Source organism: Podarcis pityusensis (genome assembly GCF_964106645.2).
Source record: "Podarcis pityusensis genome assembly, chromosome: 11".
Taxonomy (NCBI): domain Eukaryota; kingdom Metazoa; phylum Chordata; class Lepidosauria; order Squamata; family Lacertidae; genus Podarcis; species Podarcis pityusensis.
The window spans coordinates 15,009,310-15,026,977 of NC_138036.1; the positions used below are offsets into that span (position 1 = coordinate 15,009,310).

A 17,668-nucleotide genomic window follows, 5' to 3' on the forward strand; every position below is an offset into this window, starting at 1 on the left:
GTCCTGATCCTCCCTTTGGCAAATTTGATGAAAACAGTTTAAGCGTGTGTTATCAGCAGCCAGAAAATGGTGGCTTCAAATTTAGGAAACTCTCTTGTCCTCTTTCCCCACCCCCTCCTCCAGAGCCTCCAAAAGTGCAATTTTGTTGAGGGTTTCCAATATTTAATCAAGTTAATTGCTTAAAAGATGGGTGGTTAATTGAGGTATATCAAATTTTATTATTTAACTGAATAGGTCATTATACTAATGATCAAATAAAATATAATAAGAAAATCCATTTAGAACTGGCTTATATCCTTCAGAGAGCATTCACAGTGCTGCTTGTATTAAAATGAATGGGTCCAGTTAATATATTAAAAATCAATATTATTTAATATCTGGAAGTGCCTAAGATGTACTAGGAACTGGATGTTTTGAAAATGGCTCCATACCTATTGAATAAATAAATAAATGAAAAGGACACATTATGATGGTGGTGGCTGCTTTTATTAAAAGCATCTATACACCACTCTCCATTAAAAGAAACCCTAGGGCAGTATGCAAAGGAAAAATTATATATTGAAAAATACATTAATACTCCATATTATAAGGCATTTTAAAAAACCATTTGCAACAATACAAATCCACCGTAGAAAAAACCAGGTCAATAAGATTAATTACTAACAATGATTATTAGTAACAATACAAATCGGTAAGTGTTTGCATGAACAAGTAGATCTTCAAAACATGTCAGATTGATGATCAAGATGGTCCCTGCCTAACCTCCTGATAAGTTATCCCAAAGCCTGGGTGCCATGGAGGAAAAGACCTGAGTCCTGGTTGATGCAAGACATACCTGTGCAAGAGGCAGTATAAGCAGGATGTATTGATCTGCAGATATTGGTAAACAAGCACGTCTACAATGGGAGAATACATTGACTTGCAAATTACTTCACAGCCCTAAGCTACTAAAGTGGTTTACAATAAAATAATATAAAATACAAAAACTACAGTCTCAGATCAACTAAAAACAATAAAACAAATGTTGGAGAAAAGCAAATACATTTCCTTCTTTTGAGCCTTTAGCTATTGCATGTGTTACTTTAAACCACACAAGCCCACTCTTTGTCTAGCAATCTAGCCAACACTTTGCTTGTAGCCCCTCTGTCTAAGTTCATCCCTAAAAGCTGAGCCATTTTGTTTTGTCTCACCTAACATGATGAGAGAAGATGCCTGTTATTTCTCTCCTCTACTCATCCTATAAACAGTTCCTGCAAATAAAAATCTGCTCCTGCATGAATAAAGCCTTTGAACTTTCAATTCAAGTCATCCAAGCTGCCTGCTCTCCTAACAACAATTTCTAGTCAATATTCCTTAAAATGACTGGGTCACACCAGGGAAATTGCTCTTGAACAAAAATACATTTGGTAGCTGTCTAAATATCAAGACACTAGGCCGCATTTCAGCTGGTAACTGATTCCAGGGTGGGCCCAGGACCCAGGCAATGTTTGGCAAAAAGGGCTCCCTTGAACACTGAAATCAGCATGCAGCCACTGAGAGATATTTCACACACTGCTTTCTGAGAGGTACACTGTAAAGAAATCAAGTGTCTCCCTCAGTGTGTCCAGTAGCACTGCCAGAAATATGTATTTGCAAACACACCTGTTGTCCACTATGGTTTGCTGCATCTCACTGGCAAGGGTAGAATCTGAGACAAACTAGGTTTGCTGCCATGTTTGCAGTGTGTGAAACGTAATCCTTATAGTTTGTGCTTTTAAGATCCTTATAGTCAGTATTCTTATCTTTAATAATGCTGGACTATTTCCTACATGGCACGGCCACATGTTGACACTTAAGCGTGCATTTTTCTTCTGCCTGCAAGCATCAGAAATTTCCACCTGGTCAGTCCCCCCCCTCTTCTATTTCCCCCTCCGGCCCTCTATCACTTGTTAGATTAGCTGGAGGACATGCCCTAGCAATGAAATCAGCTTTTAAACAAATGACAGAACTTTGAACCTCACACTGAAGTTAAAGAATAACACCAAGGGAAGCCGGATCAATGGCTAGCAAATATTAGTTGTGGCTGAGCCACGGACATGTAACTTTGAAAAATGTCAGCCCTTCTCCTTGATGTCCCTACAATCCATCACCCATGCCATGCCCTCAAGGAAATCACAACTTTGAAGTTACGGAAGCCCCAACCCTTTAAAAGCAAAAGGCACAGTGAAAATATACACGATTAGGCAGATATACAAAAGGACAGACATTTTGGTCTACAGAAATAAAAACAGAAAGCGCTAAGAAACCCTGTTGGTGGAGATCCTCAAACCCAGAGTCAAAAGGTGGCCCTTGAAGGCTTTCCATCTGGCCCTTGGGACTGTTACAGGCCAGACCCACTCTTCCCAGGATGCAGCCTTCAATGGTCCTGTTCCTCAGCCTCCTTAAGTGTTTTTGCCTGGCTGGAATTTCTGTGTGAACTCTGATGCTTGCCTGGAGGGACAGATGTTGGTACAGCTTCTCTTCAGCTTCTGTGTGGCTGGTAGCTAGCCTGACTGTATTGTATTGTTATGTCCATTGCCCACAGCCGGCAGTGGGCACCACTGCCTTAGAAATTGATGGTTCACAATAGAGCACCATTCCAGGTCTCATCAACCCCAGCCAGCATGATCCATCATCAGGGATGGTGGGAGATGGAGTTCCCAGACATCTGGAGGGGTGCAGGTTCCCCATCCATGTGTTATAGCCAACGCAGTGCCCTCCAGATATTGTTGGACTCCCATCAGCCTCAGCTAGCATGGTCAGGGATGATGGGATGTGTAGTCCAACAACATCTGGAGGGCACCACATTGGCTACCATATATTGACAGTGACAGTTGTTGGGAATCACAAGTGGGTCTAGTGCTGTTCCCCCTCACTGCAAGAAGCCAAGTTACAGGGAACCAGGCAAAGGGCCTTCTCAGTAGTGGCACCCGCCCTGTGGAATGCCCTCCCACCAGATGTCAAAGAGAACAACAACTACCAGACTTTTAGAAGACATCTAAAGGCAGCCCTGTTTAGGGAAGCTGTTTAGGGAAGCTTTTAATGTTTGATGCATTACTGTATTTTAATATTTTGTTGAAAGCCGCCCAGCGTGGCTGGGGAAGCCCAGCCAGATAGGCGGGGTATAAATAATAAATCTATTATTATTATTATTATTATTATTATTATTATTATTATCATCATACTGAGGTCCTCCCCATCAGCACACCTGCTTTGCTTGGCCATGGTGATAACAAGATGCTGAACCAGCATCTATCTATCAAGGCTCTTCTTGTGTCCTTATATTTGCCTCTCTCCCTTCCTCATCAAAGCCCATCTTTCCCTAGAATCCTTTGGAACAACACCTAGTCCTAATGCCCAATGTTGTCACTGAGCCAAAGTGCATGTAATTTGAAATAACAACATACTCCTCCCCCTGTCTCCTCCCTTTCCCTGTATTTCTTTTCAGATTGTAAGATGCTAGAGTCAGGGACCTATCAGGCCTGTTCTTCGCAAAATGCCACGTCCACAGATATCTCAGTGTAAATAATGATGATTAATGATTTATTATCTAGACAATATTTGCTATGCAGGGTAACAAAAGAAAGAAACTAGCCCTTGAGCATCCAATCTATTGCCTACAGCAGTCAGGAGTAGGCTTCAGGCATCCATGTCAGAAAAACTGAGATAAGTGATGGGGTAGATTCAAACCACTCAAATCAAGTAAATCTGTGTTAACTTCCTCTCATAAGAGAAGGAATGTGTGAATTGACTCTTTAAAAACCCCAGAAGCCTAATATCTCCTTTGATTTTCCAAAAGATTGAAAGCAGGTATTAACATTTCCCATCTTATCTGTGTCTCCCAATCGCTATCTCCTTCCATATTCACTTTCACAGAGATGGACCAAATCTTTTCGCTCCCCAAGGCAGATAATCTTGATGTCGCCCCTCAGGAATAAAACTGCAGCTAAATAATTTACCACTTCCTGCCTTTCGATTCCTAAAAATCTGCCTTCTAGGGGAGGCTGCCTCACCCTACGGCAAACTCACTGTTCCGTTTTCTTTTTATTCCAACATCACATGTAAATGTGTATTTGTCTCCTCTCTATAAAAGCTCCTCACCATCATCTTTCGTCTGCAGCAGCAGTTTACATGGGGAATCTCCTGGGAGGGGTCACATGGCAGTGTATTTTTTTAAAAATAGTAGAGTGGTACCTCGGGTTAAGAACGTAATTCGTTCTGGAGGTCCGTTCTTAACCTGAAACTGTTCTTAATCTGAGGTACCACATTAGCTAATGGGGCTTCCCGCTGCCGCCACACAATTTCTGTTCTCATCCTGAGGTAAAGTTCTTAACCCAAGGTACTATTTCTGGGTTAGTGGAGTCTGTAACCTGAAGCGTATGTAACCTGAAGCACCTGAGGTACCACTGTACTGTTCTGAGAATTGACTTTACTCTCCTCATCTTATGTTTACTGCTAACTCCTCTCCCTCCCTCTCATTCGCATTGGGAGGAAATCCTGCTCATTGGCACCAGAGGGGAGGCTGCTCTTGGGCTCAGTTCCTGCTTGCTGGTTTCCCACAGGCATCTCGTGAGAGCAGGATGCTGGCCTAGATGAGCCACTGGTCAGATTCAGCAAGCTCTTCTTCTTTCCTTAGTGTGTGGCGATTCCCACCCAATGCAAATGGCAGCTTCAGAGGAGAGGTTTCCTTCAGGACAGCTGCAGTGAAGGCACCTCTTACTGCTGATAATTATTACAACTGCCAGCTGATGGGGATCTTTATTTGCATGAAAGGGGAGGGGGCCCTGCATGCTAAATGTTACAGGGAACCAGGCAGAGGGCCTTCTCGGTAGTGGCACCCACCCTGTGGAACGCCCTCCCACCAGATGTCAAAGAGAAGAACAACTACCAGACTTTTAGAAGACATCTGAAGGCAGCCCTGTTTAGGGAAGCTTTTAATGTTTAACAGACCAACTGTATTTTAATACTTTGTTGGAAGCCACCCAGGGTGGCTGGGAAGACCCAGCCAGATGGGCAGGGTATAAATAAATTATAATTATTATTATTATTATTATTATTAATGCAAGCAGGTACTTAACACCAGTTCTGGATTTGCAACCATGGACCTTACAGTGGTACCTCGGGTTAAGTACTTAATTCGTTCCGGAGGTCCGTACTTAACCTGAAACTGTTCTTAACCTGAAGCACCACTTTAGCTAATGGAGCCTCATGTTGCCACCGTGCCGCCGAAGCATGATTTCTGTTCTCATCCTGAAGCAAAGTTCTTAACCTGAGGTAATATTTCTGGGTTAGCAGAGTCTGTAACCTGAAGCGTGTGTAACCTGAAGCATATGTAACCTGAGGTACCACTGTACTTTGAAAAAAGGCTTGCATGGGAATGAAGTCTTGTAGCGGTAATGATAGGCATTAGCAAAACAGAAGCGCCTCTGGATTCAGCTCTAAGTGCATCTGACAAGTAACATTTACATCACAGCTAACACACCTTCTCTAGAATTAATGTCCATGGATTTGAGTTGGGGGGTGGGATGCAAAATGACCAGGAAATTTTACATCTCCATTGCAAAAGAGATCGGAGAAGTTACCTCGTCATACTGAGGCAGAACATGAGAGCAACGACTCCCCATCGGGGATTAACAGCAAGTGCATCTGAAATAAATGAAAGGAAACATCTCTGTCCCCAGCGAAGCAACTCATCCAAAGCAATTTACTAACGCGGGAGGCGGAAGAGGGGAGGGCTGTCACTGGATTTGAAAAATAGCTGAGCAGCTTTGACAGCAGTGGCTGTTATTTTTGAAAATTGCGGTGGATGGTGATTCTGATCAGCTTTCATAATTTGTCGTATTTAATAAGAATCTAAGTATTTATCAGCGTGGCAGAATAATGAGGCTTTTATCACTTGTCTTGTCTTAGCTTAAGTGCAGTCTTCCTAGGCACGCATGGAAAAGACAAAGAAAGAGAGAGAATTCTTCAACTAGAGACAGGTGATCTTTTTTTTCCCCAGAGGGTTGGCGTTAGAGTGACAGGAATGAGTGTACAAACCACAGGTAGTGTGATTTTTGGGAATCACAAGTGGGAAGAGAGCGGTTTCGTTCAGGTCCTGCGTGTAGGCTTCCAAGAAGCAAACTGTTTGGCCACAAAAAATTGGTTGGTGGGGGGGAATGGATTGGCTGTGCCTGCCCCTACAATGCAGTTGCTGCAAGTGTATTCCGTTAAAGGAATCCAGGGGTTCACCATGCTTTTGTCCGCACCCCTGTAAAGGGAGATAGGGCCACACAAGAGCCCCTGGAAGCATTTGGGGAGAGCTGAGGGTCTGGTACCCAGCTCCATCTACTCCCCATAAAATGTTTTCCCTCACTGACTTCGCAGGCTTGCGGATGTCAGTTCTGTCCCTGGGTGGGGACAGATAGTCGTAACCAATGCCTAAGAAACCACTCACTTTGTTTGTATTTTAATAAAGTTGTGGCCAAAATTATGCCAAAAACCTTAAACAAAAATTATGGCGTGAAGTGTGGATTTATTTAGGGGTGGCTTGGGGACCTCGACACGCAGTCACAAGTGGGAAGAGAGCTGTTTCGTTCAGGTCTTGTGTGTAGGCTTCCAAGAAGCAAACTGTTTGGCCACTGCGTGAACAGGATGCTGAACTAAGTGGCTTTTGGTCTGATCCAGCAGAGCTTTTCTTAAATTATTTTCCTACTTTCAGCTCTCCTAAGAGCCCCAGTGAATGGATCCAGCCAGGGGCGGATATGAGTGAAGGAAGCTTGCTTCCACACATCCACAGACCAATATTGTAATGGGCCACATTGTAAGCTTTTGCATATAGTCTCAGCTCACTGAGAATCATCCTTTTGGGATGGAGAAGCAAAGGGCTGAAGTCACTCCCTCCAGATGTGTTGTGGGCCTGATCACTCCAAGGAGGACCCAGAAGAAATGGGGGCTATATTCAACGTAGCACTAAGTATCTCTCTATGCTGTGTAATGTCATTTTGGACTCACAGCTGTCCATGGAGGCACGGGTTAATTCTGTGTCCAGGGTGGCTGTCTACCAACTCCATCTGGTAAGCAGACTGAGACCCTACCTGCCCGTGGATTGTCTCGCCAGAGTGGTGCATGCTCTAGTTATCTCCCGCTTGGACTACTGCAATGCGCTCTACGTGGGGCTACCTTTGAAGGTGACCCGGAAACTGTAAATAATCCAGAATGCGGCAGCTAGACTGGTGATTGGTAGTGGCTGCCAGGACCACATAACACCGGTCCTGAGAGATCTGCATTGGCTCCCAGTACGTTTCCGAGCACAATTCAAAGTGTTGGTGCCGACCTTTAAAGCCCTAAACGGCCTCCGTCCTGTATACCTGAAGGGGCGTCTCCACCCCCATCGTTCAGCTTGGACACTGAGATCCATCGCCGAGGGCCTTCTGGCGGTTCCCTCATTGTGAGGTTACAGGGAACCAGACAGAGGGCCTTCTCGGTAGTGGCACCCGCCCTGTGGAATGCCCTCCCTTCAGATGTGAAGGAAATAAGCAGCTATCTTATCTTTAAAAGACATCTGAAGGCAGCCCTGTTTAGGGAGGTTTTTAATATTTAATGCTGTATTGTTTTTAACACTCGATTGGGAGCTGCCCAGAGTGGCTGGGGAAACTCAGCCAGATAGGCGGGTTATAAATAATAAATGATGATGATGATGTCTTCTGCTTGTACAATGCGACTCCTCCCCGTACACCCCCAAACTCTGTCCCTCAGCCCTTCAGAGCAGATTAGTGATGGTGCATGGCACTGCTGAGTGGGGTTGATGAGGGAAAGTCCCATTGTGGAAGTGGAAGCCATTCTGCTCATGGATTTCCCTGGATTCCTAAATGCCTGATGCCTGCACCCAGGAATCGAACTATTGCTTTAGCCTAGTGCAGTGCCCCAATGTCCCAGCATTCAAAGCTCTAGAATCAAAGCAGTTTTCTCACCCTAGGTGGCCAACGACCCAGTTTCCTCCTAGGAATTTACAGCTATCCCTTCCAATTGCCTGGGAAAGCTCAAAAGCCAGTTCCAGGAGATAGCCTCAAGTGACTAAGAAATATTATATAAATTATATTTATGTAAGTCTTATATAAATAAAAGCTCTTATATAAAAGTATTAATAATAGAGGTGCTCGTTTTGCCGGCCAGTCCTGGTTTATTTGTTGGGCTGTTAAAAAAAAACACACCAAAAAAATTAATAAACAATTGAGTTTCGTGGACTCTTAACACACTTCTCTTTGTGGCCTACTTGCAGCCTGCTGAGACCTCATTTTTATGCAATAGATCCAGGCGAGGCTCTGATATATAACCCACTGTGAAGGAAGAGCCTCAGGACATGAAGGACTAAACACACACTTACTGGAAATGCCTTCCCTTTTGACCAGTTGGACACATGTGGTAAGCAGGTCGATTTGGGGTAACCCTGTACCAGGCAGTAATTTGTGTGTGCGTGTATATATCTGTTTGTGTTACATGTTACCTGCACTTTCGGTCTCTGTTTGAATAGGATTGTTTGGACAGCGCTGTCACAAAGGGCTGGAGTCTGATGAACGAGGGGTCACACTGTCCAGCCAACCCGTTATTTCGGGCCCTGGCATGATCTGCCCCATCGCTATCAGCCCCAAGCAAATAAAAGGGATTTCTTCATCTCTCTTTCATCACAGGGCATCAGCAACAGTCGGAATAGTTGTGCAATTAGATGCTCCAGAAATCTAACAGGGATAATGGGGAACATTCAACTCGTGGTTTTATCTTCTTCACAGAACATTTGTTGAGGTTGTGTGGGGGCACCAGCAGATGAGTGGGATTGCTAACCATCCACAATCCTGTCTGCTTGGTCCTGAGATCCTGGTTCTGCACTGCGCCATTCCATCAAACGCAGCCTTCCCAAATGTGAGAAGGAGTTAGTGACATGACTCTTTCTCTCCTAATTGCTACCCTCCTTCTGGGCTGTGAGATGACTGAGTGGGAAATAGACCTATCCACTTGTGTACCAGAGCAGAAAAATGTGCTGGCCACGTTTCTCAATGTCACATCCCCATGTGGATGAAGCCCCTGCCCCACAAATCATTTATTTTAGAAGCTTCCACAATGAGGGGAAGGATAGCAATGTTGGAATTAGCTCTGAATATCAAAACGGGACCTTTTCCGTGCATTAAACCTGCATTAAAAACTCCACGGTTCTCCAAGTGAATAATGTGCACAAAAAATGTGTGCTGAAAATAATGTACCAAGATGCATTAAATTGGAGGGAATCGCTTGGCAAAATTGTGTATAAAATTGCATAAAAATGTAAATATTAGAAATGCACGTTAAAGTGTTGATTGGTTTTGATGGGATTCCCCCCCCCCCCATCTTCAATTGATGTGGAAATGTAGAGAACTGGACTGATGCTTGGGAACATGAACAACTGAAAGAAGCCAAAGGTGACACATTCATTCATCCCACGCCTTGAAAACCCTGCATTCACACAAATTCCCCATTATATGAAACTTTGGTTTCAGGCCACATTGGCAGTTCTGAGTGTGTTTTCCCTTGGTTTTGGGTCAAGACTTGCTACTCCATCTTGAGATGTTCACTACAATCTAATGCATGTCTACTAGGAAGGAATTCCCATTGTGCTCAATAGGACCCACTTTTTTATACAGGTGTTTAGGCTGCAACCCTAAACCCACTTAAAGGTAAAGGGACCCCTGACCATTAGGTCCAGTCGTGCCGAGTCTGGGGTTGCGGCGCTCATCTCGCTTTACTGGCCGAGGGAGCCGGCGTACAGCTTCCGGGTCATGTGGCCAAAATGACTAAGCTGCTTCTGGCGAACCAGAGCAGCGCACAGAAACGCCGTTTACCTTCCCGCTGGAACGGTACCTATTTATCTACTTGCACTTTGGTGTGCTTTCGAACTGCTAGGTGGGCAGGAGCAGGGACCGAGCGACGGGAGCTCACCCCGTCGCGGGGATTCAGATCGCCGACCTTCTGATCGGCAAGTCCTAGGCTCTGTGGTTTAACCCACAGCGCAACCCACTTACAAGGGTGCAAATGGCAATATTATTATTGATGTGTTTGCCGCCCTGATAATAATGTTAATAATGAATGAATGAATGAACGAACGAACACAGTGGAATTTACTTCTAAGTAACATGCCATTGGGCTGAACGATTCATTCCCTAGTCATAACAAAGATAATGCCCTTGATTCAAGTGCCAACATATAGAATAAAAAATGAATGATCTCATGCAAGTGAGATTTCAAACAAGCCTGAATGGTAATGGCTTGTAGCTGGATAATTAACAAAAGCAGCACATGAAGGCTGTTGAAAGTAGTTGCAATTTTATTTTATTTTTTACCAAAAAAAAAAAAAAAAATGAGATGAGAATCTAAATTACTTCTGCCAGCCTGTCAGGCTTTTCTGAGGGGAAAAATACCCTACTTAATAATAAAAGCTTAAGTGAGAAATGATAGATGCTTTTGATTACGAGGGGAAAGCAGCAGCAGCAGCAGCAGAGTTAATGCCGTGCTCTTCTCTGAACCTTAAGCGACCATTTTCTGTGAGTCATCAAGCTGGCAGATAAATTAGTAAAACTCCTTGAGAGAGACAGCCTCATCAATCGGAGTTTGCTACTCTTGCCTAGTTTTATATTGTGGTACAGATTAAGCAGCTGAAATGGCTCCGTCTGTATACAATGAGGAATGAAAGGCCTGATCATTTTGTTCTTGAAAAGTGTAGGGGGGGTGGGCGGACACCAAAGAAAAATGGTTGAAGCCAGCAGGGAACAAAGAGACAAATGTCAGAGGAGACAGAATGCCAAAGGAAGCAAGAACTAAGCAAGCATAAGACAACTGTGCTCTGTTATACCTGGGAGTGCCTCTGAAGGCAGTTTGGAAACAAAAGTTTGGGATATGGCTGCTAGGAGGCTGCTACACTGGCGTCACGCTGATCACATTGTACCGGTCCTTTGCCAACTTGCCCTGGCTCCCAGCCTGCTTCCAGGCCCAGTTCAGAGCACTGGATTTGACCTTAATGACTCTTGTGGCTGTGCGTCAGAGCAGAGTACCTGAAGGATTGTGCTGTGTTCACATGCACCTGCTCATACTTTGGAATCAACCCTGGAGACATTCCTCTGGGCTTCCCTGCCAACTGAGGAAGGGCAGCAAGTTATGGGTGGCAGGTCCTTCTTCGTGGTGGCACCCTGGCTTTGGAATGCTTGCCTGGCATTTCTTTCCAGCACCTGGTGAAGGCTTCCCCCCTCCAAAACCTTTAAACTCATTCCTAGTCTCAGCATGTGTGCACATTTTCTGCTTTTTGTTCATTTTTCTATATTTAGTTATTCTAAACTTAAATAACAATAGCTTTGATTCCACAAGATGTTTTTGTGGCCACTTGAACTATTTTTTGGTGTGGCTGAGAGAGCATAACAATGCATCATTATTTCCAGAGCACTTAACGTGTACTAGGCATGAAAATGTGAAGACAATTCATACCAAATCCCTGACCACACTTACTAATGAAGTTTGAGACAATAGGCGTCAGAAAGGGAACAGAAAGAGACTATGTCAGTGTTGAGCAGAAGGGAATAAAACCAGAACGAAGAAAAGCCGCAAACCAATTACAATCCTATGTGCGTTCCCTCAGAAAGAGGCCTCGTTGAAAGAGAACCCTGAGGGTCAACAGGAATCTATCCCACTGTCCCAAAACCCTGGCCTACCTGCCAGCAAGTCAGGACGTCAAGTCTGGGGTCATTCCATGTTTCCGAAATCCAAACCAAACACTTGCAGAGATCCTGGAGTCTTGCAGAGACCTCAGCTTGGCTTCCCTTTTGCATGCTGATTGCAGCATCTGGGCTTGATGAGGCCTGTGACCCTCACCTGTCCTGAGCCTACTGCAGCTGAGGAATCATACACCTTCTCCCAGAGCTAGCGAGCCCCACCTGGCCAGCTAGGAACTGGGCTGTGGACCCTTGCCTAACGGGACAAACAAAGAAAATAAAATCAAGACATACAAATTGAAAACAAAGCAGTTTAACAACAACAACAATATAATTTATTATTTGTACCCCGCCCATCTGGTTGGGCTTCCCCAGCCACTCTGGGCGGCTTCCAACAAAGATTAAAAATACATTAAAATGTCACACATTAAAAACTTCCCTGAACAGATGTCTTCTAAATGTCAGGTAGTTGTGTATCACTTTGACATCTGATGGGAGGGTGTTCCACAGGGCGGGCATATTGTAAGTAATATTTATTATAAATAATATAACTTATTATTATTTTAAAAAATTAAAAACGCACTACAGTGTCCCCATCTTCAAGAGGCAGGATGACTGCCGCTGACTCAGAGGGATTCCTTGACATCAAAATGGATGCAATTTCCCTGAGGGAAGGAAGTTTAGGAACCACAGGACAAAGGCAATTTAATTCATCTAGGCACAAGACAGGCACGTTACTGCCTCTCCTCACCAGCTGACAAATGGGTTTATCTGCTGGACATTAAGGTACTTCAGACGGGTAGATTATTTTTCTTCTGAAAAAGAACAGCGGGGCTTCTTTCTGAGGGAACAGGCATAGGATTGTAATTGGTTTGCAGCTTTTCTTCGTTCCGGATTTATTCCCTTCTGCTCAACACTGACATGGTCTCTTTCTGTTCCCTCTCTGACGCCTACTGTCTCAAACTTTATTAGTAAGTGTGGTCAGGGATTTGGTATGAATTGTCTTCACATTTTCATGCCTAGTGCACCTTAAGTGCTCTGGAAATAATGATGCATTGTTATGCTCTCTCAGCCACACCAAAAAATAGTTCAGGATTTTTATGCCTTTAGCAGTTTAAAGGCTTCTTCCATATGATATAATAGGAAGCCAAGATTATAGGTGATGCAGCCTGTACTAGGTGTGATGTTCACAGGTCCCTGAAGCCACAATTATAGATGGTACAGCCTGTACACAATAAAAAATTAACTGGTCCCTAAGCCTTGTTATTCATGACTATCATAAGTTCATTTCCTTTCAATGAGTCTTGTCAAAATAACTTTAGTTAACTGGGACATCAAGAAGAAAAAAGTCCATGCAGCCTAGTACAGGAAACTTGTGGCAGACCCTCTAAGTGTCCCTATTTTCCAGGGGCAGTCCCAGATATACAGAAGCCATCCCGGTTTCTGATTTGATCCCAGAATGTCCCGATTTTCCTTAGAATGTCCCTATCTTCATTGGAGAAATGTTGGAGGGTTTGGAGTTACGGTATGTGACCTCCAAGCCAAGGAGATAAGTAACTATACAGCCTTTAGAAGACATCTGAAGGCAGCCCTGTATAGGGAAGTTTTTTAATGTTTCATTATGTTTTTATATATGTTGGAAGCTGCCTAGAGTGCCTGCGACAACCCAGTCAGACAGATGGGGTATTAATAATAATAATAATAATAATAGAATAGAACATCCCTATTGTTATGTACTGAGTTGAATAGGATCCAAAATGCAGCAGTCTGATTGGTCCTAGAACAAAAGGATCCAGAATGCAGCAGTCTGATTGGTCCACAGGAGCCACCCAATCCAACTCCAAGTGGAAGTGAATCCGCAACCTGATTGGCCCACAGGAGAATCCTGGAATTAGCCAATCATGTGGGGCCCGTTGTGTAAATAATGTATATAAAGCAGACATTTCGGGGGAACTGGCATTCCTCACTACTATGAGCTGAATAAAGAGCATGAAATCCACACTCGACTCCCGAGTATACTTCACCTATTTTCATCAGACAAATGCTGATGGGTATGTTGTGTTTCTCCAGATGTTGTTGGACTCTGACTCCCATCAGTCCAAGTCAGCATGGCCAGTGGTTAGGGATGATAGGAGTTCGAGTCCAACAACATCTGGAATGCCTCAGGTTTTCATCTCTGACTTAATGTCTGGGAGAAATTAGCTCCACTGCAGAGCCAATTCCAGTCCTTTCATCTATGACAGAGAGGATCTCTGAGCAAAGCAGAGAGTCCCTCTCCAGTAACCAGATGTGTAAGACCAGGCAACCAGGCTGGAGAAAACTCAAAGGAAGCTTTTCTCCACATGTCCTCTAAAGCAGGAATGGAGAAATCTGTTCATTTTTGTTTCTCTCCATTGCTCATTTTCCCAGTCAGTTCACCACAGATCCATGATTTTGTGATTTATTTATTTTTTTAAGTCCTCATGAAAAGTCATCAGCATTTAAGTGTGCAATATACCTGAAGGAGTGTCTCCATCCCCTTTTTCCAGCCCAGACACTGAGGTCCAGCTCTGAGGGCCTTCTAGCAGTTCCCTCACAGCAAGAAGTGAAGTTACAGGGAACCAGGCCTTCCTGGTAGTGGTGCCTGCCCTGTGTAACATCCTCTGACTTGTAGAAAACAACATCTGAAGGCAGCCCTGTATAGGGAAGTTTTTAATGCTTGATGTTTTATGGTGTTTTTATATTTTGCTGGAAGCCGCCCTGAGAGGCTGGGGCAACACAGATGGGTAGCAAATAAATAATAAAGCAGTAGTTAGTCTCCTAATACATACATTTTTGCAAGCAATTTCTCCTGAATATAATGAATTGGTGTATCTTACTTTCACTAATTCAGTTACTTTCACTCTAATTGTGGTCCATAAATACTGGTTGCGTGTCGAAGACCCCCAAGACACCCCCGAATAAAAACACGGTTCAAAGATCATTTTTGTTTTGGTTTTTGGCATAATTTTGGCCACAACTTTATTGAATTACAATATGTGAGTGGTTGCTTAGGCATTGGTTAGCGACTATCTGTTCCCACTTGGAGGTAGGAACAGAACTGACAATCGCACCCCTGCGGAAGTAAGGTTAAACAATTTTGGGGAGAGATTAAAGCTGGGCACCAGGTTCTCACCTCTCCCCAAATGCTCCCAGGGGCTCTTGCGTGGCCCTAGCCCTTTGCCAGGGATTCAGACAAAAGCATGGAGAGACCCTGGATTCCTTTAACGGAATACCCTTGCAGCAGCAGCATTGGAGGGGCAGGCACAGCCAACCACATCCCCTCCACCAACCAAAAATTAACCAATGCCTAACCGCAACCTTACAAGTTGTGACAATTTGTCACGCAGTAGGCAAAACCCAAATGGCACCAGCCAATCAGCCAAATGGTAAAATTCCTACCAGGCCCCTGCCCAAAGCAGACGACCCCATGACAGGCATAGCAAGGTCAGCATGAACAAACCCTAAATAAAGGGAGGGTGGGCGGGTAATCTGATGTGCGCAGCGAAAAGAGGAAGCTCAACGCTGCACACAGGGAACATATATAGCACCCCCATCAATCAAATAAAATTGCAACAATAACTTTTCCCCAGCAACAACTGAAGGTGTCCAATCAAATTCATGGCCATCCAAACAAACCTGCCCAGCAACAGGAGAGGTCATGGTTGCTCCCACCGCAACATGTGCTCTCCATGAAGGAGAACCCGCTTTGCTGGAAACCATAGAGGTGGAGGTTGTTGTTGTGCTCAGATCTTGCTTATGAGCTTCCCATAGGCATCTGGTGGGCTACTGTAAAAACGGGATGCAGGACCAGATGGGCCACTGGCTTGGTCCAGCAGAACCTTCTTATATTTTTTTATGGTCCAGCAGAACCTTCTTATATTCTTTTAATCACATGCAACTAAGCACAATCCACGCCATATTAGGGGCAATGACTCTGGTGGGCCTGTGGCAGAGATGGGCAAGTCACCCTATTCTCAGTCCACATCCGTTTTCAACTTGTTCTTTGTTCCTCCAAAACTTGCTTCCTGCATTTCAAAAAACCAGCTGGTGCAATGGAAAATCCCCTGACTCTCTTGGTATATGTTTGTTGAATGGGGTTTAAGAATAACCAACTCTTATCTGTGCAAGGGTTGATAACTAAGCATAACTCTGAAAGATTCCTTTCACCCTTGAAACCCCATGATGATAACTTCAGCATCACTCTTTGTGACCTTTCTCTTCTAATTCATTCAATACCGCCAGAAACCCATCAGGCAGAAATTTTGGCTTGGCTTAGTATCCAAGCTTCTATATGTGGCCAGTGCTGACCCCCTTCCTTTCCTTTCACATGTGAGTCCAAGCATTGGCCAGATGACTGAGAGGTAGTGGCTGCTGGCAAGCAGGCAAGTGAATTCATGGAATCTTGACTATTGTTTCAAAATTACTTGGCATGACCTTCCAAAGAACTGGGTCAAGCTGGGAACACATGACTTTTGCAACCCTAAATTTCGGGTTGGCAGCTGCATGCGATGGGGGAAATCCATACCCTTTGCAAAATTTTCATTGCACAAGTCTTCAAAAGTCTCATCTGTAGCAACAAGGTGGGCAAGCGACCAAAGGCGAGATGCTGTATCACCGTGAACTCACACAGGGAAATTATTAACACGGAAAATAAAGGGCACAGAACAAAAAGATCACCAGTGACAAATCACCCAAACGAGGGTAAGTGTAAGTTAGGGATGCATCCACTCCAAATAACCCCCTGGTTTGAATTCTGCTTCAAAAGTAGCACATTTGTTGCTGGTGAACAAGCTATGGTGAAGAAAAAAGCCATAAAATATTTGTATTATATTGATGCTGCTCAACATCTCTTCTTCCCCTGGTCTGTTGTTGCTTCTCTGCTATTTTTGTTCTTTGCTCTCAGTTCCTCAGCTGTTTCAAATCTATTTGGCTGCATAACTCTGTTAGGCTGCATTCACACGACAGATTATTCCACTTTCCTGATGTTTCCCTATCTGTTAATTTCTGCATTGTATGTGTGCTTTCATGGAACATAAAGGCCACTTCTGGAAGACTAGACAGCAAGCTTAGCACTCATCTCTGTGTTATTTCCTTCCAGGGGGGAAAAAATCTATTTGCAAATAACACAATTGTCAGGAAACCAATAATAAGCCGCTCTATGAATGCTGAAAACATAGAAAAAAACAATAATTAAAAACACTTAAACATTAATAGAATTAAAACTATATACATATATAAAATCTGCTTAAAACATACAGATAATTACAATAAAAACAGCACGGCAGCAGCCCTTTCATCAAAAGCAGTCAGTTCCGCAAAGCCTGCTTGTTTAGATGAACTTCACAGTAATGAAATTATTATTTATTAAATTTGTATACTGCCCTTCATCTGTAGGTCTCTGGGTTTGCTAGTGTGTTATATTTTCTGAGTAACAAAGAACTCAAATAACATTGAAATTCATAAACCCTAGTCAGTCTTGACCACTACTCTGTGTAGCTCTAGAATTGACCCTGGCACTATTTAATGCCAGCCACTGGCTACAGAGCTATATCCCATTTGAAGGAAGTCCCATTTGACTCAGCAGGGTGTGTTCTCAAGTAAAGGAGCCTAAGTTTGGGCTGCACATCCCATTCCAACCATGAAACGGGGATACAGTTGTGACTAACATCCATGGATTTCAGTGGAATTTGAGCCTGGTCTTCACAAACAGCCCTTGGTATAGAAAAGACTTGTTTCTTGATACTATCATTCCAGACTGTAAGTGAAGGCTCAAATGGAAGCTCACTGTAGATATCACTCCAAGCACATTTAGTAAATTAGTTATTTACAATAACTCTTTCCCCTATGTGTTTGCTTACTATATGGAGAAGGGTTTTTTTTATATGGAGGAGTTTTCAGTCATATTTGCCCCTACCTGCAGT

General features: G+C 43.8%; 1 long non-coding RNA gene across 1 annotated transcript in view; it reads right to left on the minus strand.

The window, feature by feature from the left end:
• The window catches only part of LOC308458782, a 39,964-nt gene that overhangs the window by 8,286 nt on the left and 14,010 nt on the right, over positions 1-17,668 (minus strand). The window contains exon 2 of the long non-coding RNA XR_013977651.1: positions 11,727-11,982. This is a non-coding gene — a long non-coding RNA (uncharacterized lncRNA). The remainder of the gene's footprint in view (positions 1-11,726; positions 11,983-17,668) is intronic.